Raw genomic sequence first — 7,964 nt, 5'->3', positions numbered from 1 at the left:
GAACATTTTACTCCACCTTCTTCCTGGGAGAGAATACTTCCCCATTCCATCATGCTGAACTTGGTCAACGGAATGTGAGAAGTAACTATGCTGCTGCTGCTGCTGCTAAGTCGCTTCAGTCATGTCCGACTCTGTGCGACCCCATAGATGGCACCCCACCAGGCTCCCCCATTCCTGGGATTCTCCAGGCAAGAACACTGGAGCAGGTTGCCATTTCCTTCTCCGATGCATGAAAGTGAAAAGTGAAAGGGAAGTCGCTCAGTCGTGCTGGACTCTTAGCGAGCCGATGGACTGCAGCCTACCAGGCTCCTCCGTCCATGGGATTTTCCAGGCAAGAGTACTGGAGTGGGGTGCCATTGCCTTCTCCGGTAACTATGCTACTTTCAAGCAAAAGCTTTAAATGTGATTTAATACCTCTTGCTATTCCTTTCTGTCTCAAGAATGCATACTTTATGCATAGTGGCTGCCCCTTCAGCCTGGGTCCCTGAATGTGAAGATAGTACATGAAACAGAACCAAAGTATTCACAACTGAGAGCTTCCCTGTTGGCTCAGATGGTAAAGAATCTGCCTGCAATGCAAAATACCTGGGTCCCTGGGTCGGGAAGAACCCACTGCAGTATTGTTGCCTGGAGAATTCCATGGACAGAAGAGCCTGGCGAGCTACAGTTCATGGGTTTACAAAAAGTTGGACATGATTGAGCGACTAACACTTTACTTTTTTTTCAGAGTTGAGTGGCACCTACTGACACATGAAGTCAGCAAGAATTGTGTTGTTGCTAGCCACTGGAGTTTGGGGGTTGTTTTTTGTGCAGCAAGCTGAGTAATATAAAAATGGGTATGAGGAGTGGGGTACTTTTGCAGGAAAATAAAAATAGGTGGCAACTGCTAGATAAAGCTGTAGGTGGTGTAAAAAAACTATTGTTGGAAACTAAAAAGAGTGATCAGATCAATGTAATAGAATTTTTTTCTTCTGCAGCAGCAATAACTTGGGAGGCAGATAGCCTATGTGATGAACTTATTATAGCTTTAGGTGGAAAGGTGTTTAAACAGAACTGTCCTTGTGTGAGTTAGTTGTTATTTGCTGCATTTGACAGGCTATTTAACAAATGAAATGAATCCAGAAAATAACTGGTCTACTTGCAGGATGGAACTAAAGAGAAAATAGGCTCAAATTCTGGGATTTTAGGGTAGAAAAATGGGACTGTTTTTAATCTTCAACTGGTCAAAGGTCAAATGGAGAAATACTTTGAGCCAAAACCACTAATTAAGACACCGGCTGAGATGAAATTACAGGAGTGGCTACAATTCCTAGAGACAGGATTCTGGAAGAGCTGATCAAGCCTGTAGCACCGTTTATTAAGGCTAGAGAAAACCTTACATCCATCAAAGAAGTGTGGTGGAGATAGCTGCAGATGGAAATGGAGTCCAAGAGAGGAAAATTTGTTAAGATCATTGAAAGAGTTGTAGTGCCAAAAGCACTGTCCTACACCATTAAAAGAGACTGTGATATTTTGAGACTATTTGGGCAAGAAGCAGGGTGAGAAATCTGGGGTGGTAGAGTATCTAACGTCCTTCACGCATGCGTGCTAAGTTGCTTCAGTCGTGTCCAACTCTTTGTGATCCTATAGACCTGCCAAGCTTCTCTGGAGATTCTTCAGGCAAGAATGCTGGAGAGGGTTGCCATGCCCTCCTCCAGGGGATCTTCCCCACCCAGGGATCGAACCCAAGCCTCTTATGTCTCCTGCACTGGCAGGTGGGTTCTTTACCACTAGCCCCACCTAGGAAGCCCAGAATGCCCTCCATAGATTCATCCAATAGCATTAATGGAAGGTGTCCTGGAGGATGCGGTCCAGAGTCACAGAGAATGAGGGACCAGGGTGCTGCCCATGGGTAGCAGGACCCACGGAATATTCCCTCCCCTAAGGTGGGACTCATGATGTTTGCCCAGCAGACTCTCAAAGTTGCTGCATACCAGTGATGGCTAAATATTTCTCATCTTTCCTCTTTTTGAGTGGTGGTTTTTAATGCAGCTATTCTGTTCCCTTCCACCACTGTCTGTGGGTATGTATGGGTTGTTTCAAGCCTGGTTTAGAGACTACCATGAGATCTTCAACCTAGTACCTAAAGCCATTATGGGATGCAACTTTTTGTGTGTATTGCTTGCAAGCAGGTGAGTAATTTTGAGTAAGAAGGGAAAGAAAGTAAATATTCATGAAAGGTCCGTGATAGATTGTATTATTGTCTTCAAATATTTCTTCCCTTGTCCTGGACAGAGAGTATTTTCCTGTTTTATTGATGTTGGGCTAGACCATGCGACTTTTCTGGGGACTAATGGACTATGAGCCAATGACACATATGCTATATTTGAACAGAAGCTTCCAATGTGACTGCCTCTTGTTCTTCGCCTCTGCCCTAAAAATGAGCATTTCCCGGATAGGGCTGTGCCTTTATCTGAGGTGCTTGAAAAGAAGGACACAGGGAATGGGACTGCAGTCCTAGTCCATTCACAGGTGCAGACATGGGATGGGAAATAAATGCTGTCGCAAGCTACTGAGACTTGGGTTGTTTGTTTCTCAGTGAATTGCCTAATGCAGGGCTTGAGACCTTGTCCGAAACCCCCTTTGCAGTTTTGTTCAAAGGAGAGAGAGACATCCAAATAGGATTTTGCCTTTTCAAAAGGAATAATTTTAATGATAGCATTCCAAGAAATCTTAGCTTATATGCAACATAAAATAAAATGTATTTTCCTTATTAAAACGAAGCAAACATGTACTGATATTGAAAACTTCAACACAATATATTTCCAATTGGACAATTCCACAGTAGAATAAAAGATGATTGGTTTATTTAATATAAGACTCTCCAAATTATTTGTTGTGAAATAGTGAGTCAGATCAAGCCATTTGGAATGCCTTTCCTTAAGAGTGAACTGGACACTTTTGAACACTACATATGAATTATTGACATAAGATGCGCCACTGAGAAATGTCTGTTTATGTCTCTCAGCTCAAAGCTGAACAAGTGATCCTCCAGTTTGGTAGCATGTCAACACTAGAGTGGAGGATGATTTAGGAGTATAGCCCACATGACGTGATCCTAGTCGTGAATTCAAACATTTGCTGACAGTTGCCTTCTTTTACAAATCAGAGTGAATGCAAGATTTGTTGTTGTTCATTCATTAAGCCATGTCTGACTCTTTGCCAATGCAGGAGATACAAGAGACAGGGATATGATCTCTGGGTAAGGAGGATCCCTTGGAGAAGGGAATGGCACCCACTCCAGTGTTCTTGCCTGGACAATACCATGGACAGAGGAACCTGGCTGGCTACAGTCCAGGGAGTCACAAAGAGTCGGACACAACTTAGCAACTTAACAACAACAAGTATGAAGAACTAAAGGTGGAGTTACAGGTACCACCCCAATAAGCTCACAAAACCTTGGATGAATTTTGTCTGTGCTCCAGGCCGCAATGTAAGTTGCATTTAGAACCACGCTCCACATTTGAACCTTGTCTGTTGTGTGGAGGGGTAACAGAGATGAGGCAGAAATCTCCTGAACTCCTGCAAGAAGTGATGTGACTTTCAACGGCGATAACAATAGCATCAGCAGCAAATCAAAGATCAGAGTTAGAGTGTCAGTAAGCAGGGGACCTGTGTTCCTCTGGCTCGGAAATAGGGTAAGTGGGGGAAATGGGGAGAGGAACCTAAGAAAGGCTAAAGGCAGTGAAAAAGAGTCTTCTGCCCCAAATAATTTCACACTCCAGTTTTTCTATTTGGGTCAATACAAGTCATCTTCTAAAATGAAAAACATCCACTAGGAAAAGTAGATTTTTAACTTCTCTAAGACCATAGGGAATAATTCCCTGAGAGTTTGGCGAGCCCAGGGAGGGAGATGTCTCTGGAGCTGGAGTGTTAAGGGGTATGGAAGCCTGGGTGAGGTGACAAAGCTGTGCCCAGCCACATCCTCGGGCTCTAAGCCACCCTGGGCCTGTGCGGGCACTTGGTTCAGAGGGGAGTGAAGCAGGTCATATCTGTGAGTGCCTAGGGAACCCCTGAAGTATGCCTTATCCTGGGCTAAATCCCACTTGGAACATAGTCATTCCCCCAAGTATATCCCCCATAAGGACTTCTGTCTGGATTGCTTAAAAAATTTTTTTTTTATTGGTGCATAGTTGATTTACACTGTTGGGTTAGTTTTTCTATAGCAAATTGATTCAGTTATACATAAACATACATCTATTTTTAAAAAAAAATTATTTATTTATTCATTTATTTTCTTTCCCTATAGGCCATTATAGAGTACTGGGTAGAGTTCCCAGTGCTATGCAGTAGGTTCTTATTAATTATCTGTTTTACATATAGTAATATATATATCGGAGAAGGCAATGGCAACCCACTCCAGTACTTTTGCCTGGAAAATCCCATGGACGGAGGAGCCTGTAGTACATGGGGTCGTGAAGAGTCAGACACGACTGAGCGACTTCACTTTGACTTTTCACTTTCACGCATTGGAGAAGGAAATGGCAACCCACTCCAGTGTTCTTGCCTGGAGAATCCCAGGGACAGGGGAGCCTGGTGGGCTGCCGTCTATGGGGTCACACAGAGTCGGACACGACTGAAGTGACTTAGCAGTAGCAGCAGTATATATATGTCTGTCCCAAACTCCTAATTTATCCCCTCCCTTATGCCCTGGAAACCATGCTTATTTTCTACATCTGTGACCCTATTTCTATTTTGTATCTATATTCCTTTGTACCCTTATTTTTTAAAAGATTGCACATATAAGCAATGTGTGTGTGTTTGTTTGTCTGCTCAGTCATGTCTGACTCTCTGCAACCCCATGGGCTGTAGCCCACCAGGCTCCTCTGTCCATGGGATTCTGCAGGCAAGGACACTGGGGTGGGTTTCCTGACCCAGGAATCAAACCGCATTTTGTGCAGCTCCTGCACTGGCAGGTGGATTCGTTACCACTGTGCCACCTGAGCATGTGATATTTGTCTTTCTCGGCTTCCCAGGTGATGCACGCATGCACTTTCTGACTGTCTTCATTCAGTATGACAAGCTCTGTTTCCATCCATGTTGCTGCAAATGGCATTATTTCAATATTTTTTAATGGCTGAATAATATTCAATTGTGTGTGTGTGTGTGTATGTGTGTATACCACATCTTCTTTATCTATTCATCTGTGGATGGGCATTTAGATGGCTTGGCTGTTATAAATACAGCTGCACTGAACATCAGGATACATGTGGCTTGTTGAATTATGGTTTTGAGGTACAGGCCCAGGAATGGGATTGCTAGATTGCTTTTTCCATTCTGTCAGCCACAAATACTTGTTGACCCTTTAATGTCCATTTCCAACATGGTTGATTTCCTTGGCAGATTAAGCTCCAAGCTTCCTACCTGATTCTCACTCTCCTGGGTCCTTCTCACATCACACCGTCTCACTATCTGTTTGGGTACCAGATACACTGAAGACAACGTCCAAGATTTATTCACCTTTGCAGCCCTCATCCCTGTATCTGAGCATCTTAACACATAATGGATATTGAAGAAACACTAACTCTTGGGGTGGAGAAAGAGGAGAGGGAATCAGAAAAATTACAAAGATGCAAAAAAATAGCAGCAGGTGGTTTTCCAAATAAGCTTCACTATTGTGAAATTCTCCCTAGAGTTACAGTGAGCCCAAGTGCTTCTGAGAATCATGAGGCTTGCAGGTTTTTGGTACATGGTGAGAGTCCTAGACTGATCTTAGTGCTGCATCTCTCTCATACTAGAAGATGTTTGGTTGTGGTGGGCGGTGGGTGTGTGGTGCTTTGTCCACGATGCCCATCTTGTCTTTGACTTATAGTGGTTAGGTGAGGACCTGTGGCTTCCTGGAGTCCTGCCTCTTTACCCACAAAGGAGGTTGATTATTTTGGATCCAAAAACCTCTCTTTTTCTCACTTTTGCATGCCAGATTGGCTGCAGAAGTGTTATGGACATTTCCAGCTTTTTTTTTTTTCTGCTGAAAGCTGTGCTTTCTCTTTTATGGTACATTTCCTTTGCTTTGATCTGCTTGTGGTCACCCCCACTTTGGCTTATAAAATAGCAGGCTGTCGTGACTCCTCCTTGTACAACCTGCCTGGTGATGCTAGTGGCAGAAGGCTTTGCTTTTTTTGCCAGCTACACTAGTTTTCCTGTTGTGCTGTAAGGGTGCCACTATTTATTTCTTTACTGGAGAGGGTATGGTGTATGTGAAGAGGGGGAAAGAAAGAGCAAGGCAGAAAGATGGAAGGAAAGAACAGACGGAGAGGGGAAAGAGACAGGGATGGGGGAGTATTCCTTGCTGTACAGTGTTGAGAATATAATTTTATTTAAGCTTAGGTTAAGCTCTGAAGTCAGTGGATGGAATGCCCCTCTGTCTTATTTGGGACTTTTTTGCTTCTAGCTGCTTCTTCCACATTTCTGTCCTGTATGCTGTTTCTTGGTTTTCCACAATCTCATACCTCACTGGATAGTGCCAGGATTATGGAAAATTCCTGCCATTTATTGAATGCCCACTTGGCCAAATACTGTGGGTATCTTGTGTCTGATTGTCACTCAAGTATCACAGTATAGGACCAGAGCAGTTTCAGCACTCTGTCCTCAGGCTGGGAAGAAAAAGGTAAATCAAAAGCTCTAATCTGAGAGACTATGGTCTTAATGTATGTGCTGACTCTTCAGATGGCCTAACAGCTTCATCCATTCAAATGATTTTTTTCCCATTAAGATTCTGAAGGAGAGACATTTTGGGGGAATTCAGCAGGCACTTCTGGTGCCTCCCCTGGTGGCTCAGATGGTAAAGAGTCTGCTCATGATGTGGAAGACGTGGGTTTGATCCTTGGGTCAGGAAGATCCTCTGGAGAAGGAAATGGCAACCCACTCCAGTATTTTTGCCTGGAGAATCCCATGGTCAGAGGAGCCTGGTGGACTACAGTCCATGGGGTCGCAAAGCATCAGACATGACTTAGTGACTAATGCTTTCACTTTCAGCAGGCCCAGGTACCCTAAGGGGAATAGTTGTATTCAGAGGACCTTTTCAGCATAAGTCTCCACCTGTCTGAATGCTTCTTAATAGTGCCCCAGAGCCAGATGGGATTCTATGCAGGTGAGGTTCTCAGTTCTCACTTATTTCTGCTCAGGCTTGACACGATAGTAAACTCCCACTCAAGTCTACTTAGCTATAAAGAATCAAGGACTCTTGGGTTTGAAGGAAACTTAAAAAACATTAAATCTAATCCAATGATTTCTAATCTGGGACATACATCAAAATAATTTTTCAAGCTGTAAAATGGCATATTCTCAGGTCCAATACTATGAGGTCTTTGTTTTGTAGGTCTTAGGTGGTATCTGGGTTCAACAAGTGACTCTGAAGTGCAACCAGGTGGAAAACCATAAATCTAATTTACTTCTCATGATGTCCAAATACTTTCTTGCTTGATTTGATTTTCTATTTCTTCATTACTGCATCTCTGGGAAATATGCAGAAAGCAGAACATGAGGATTGTTTTCTGTTCAGTTCCACAAAGAAAATTGGTGACTAGGGCATTGCGTTAGGAATGACTAACTCTTCAAACGTATTGGAATAGCCCACTGTATTAATTATTCAATATATTTCCTTTCAAAAGAGCTATTTCACCACTTCCTGTGTCTCTTTCTAGGTAGTAATAATGAGGACATAGATACTCCTGGATAATTGGGTCAAGTGTTTCATAAACATCCTTTCAATGTGGAATACATTTCAGGGGAGAGGGAAGCAGAGAAACTAAGATCTTGATTCTAGCTCTGCTAATGAAAGCTGTAGGTTTGAGTATGTCAGCTTATGTCTCTGCAATGCACTCTTTTGTAGTTTGACTAATGGACTGCAAGAACACTTTCAGTTCTAGAACCCCAAACTCTCACAGAACTTTCCAATCTCCTGATTGCTGTCTTGAACATGGAAA

Source organism: Bos javanicus, chromosome 15, assembly GCF_032452875.1.
Source record: "Bos javanicus breed banteng chromosome 15, ARS-OSU_banteng_1.0, whole genome shotgun sequence".
Taxonomy (NCBI): domain Eukaryota; kingdom Metazoa; phylum Chordata; class Mammalia; order Artiodactyla; family Bovidae; genus Bos; species Bos javanicus.
This window is presented reverse-complemented; position numbering follows the sequence as displayed.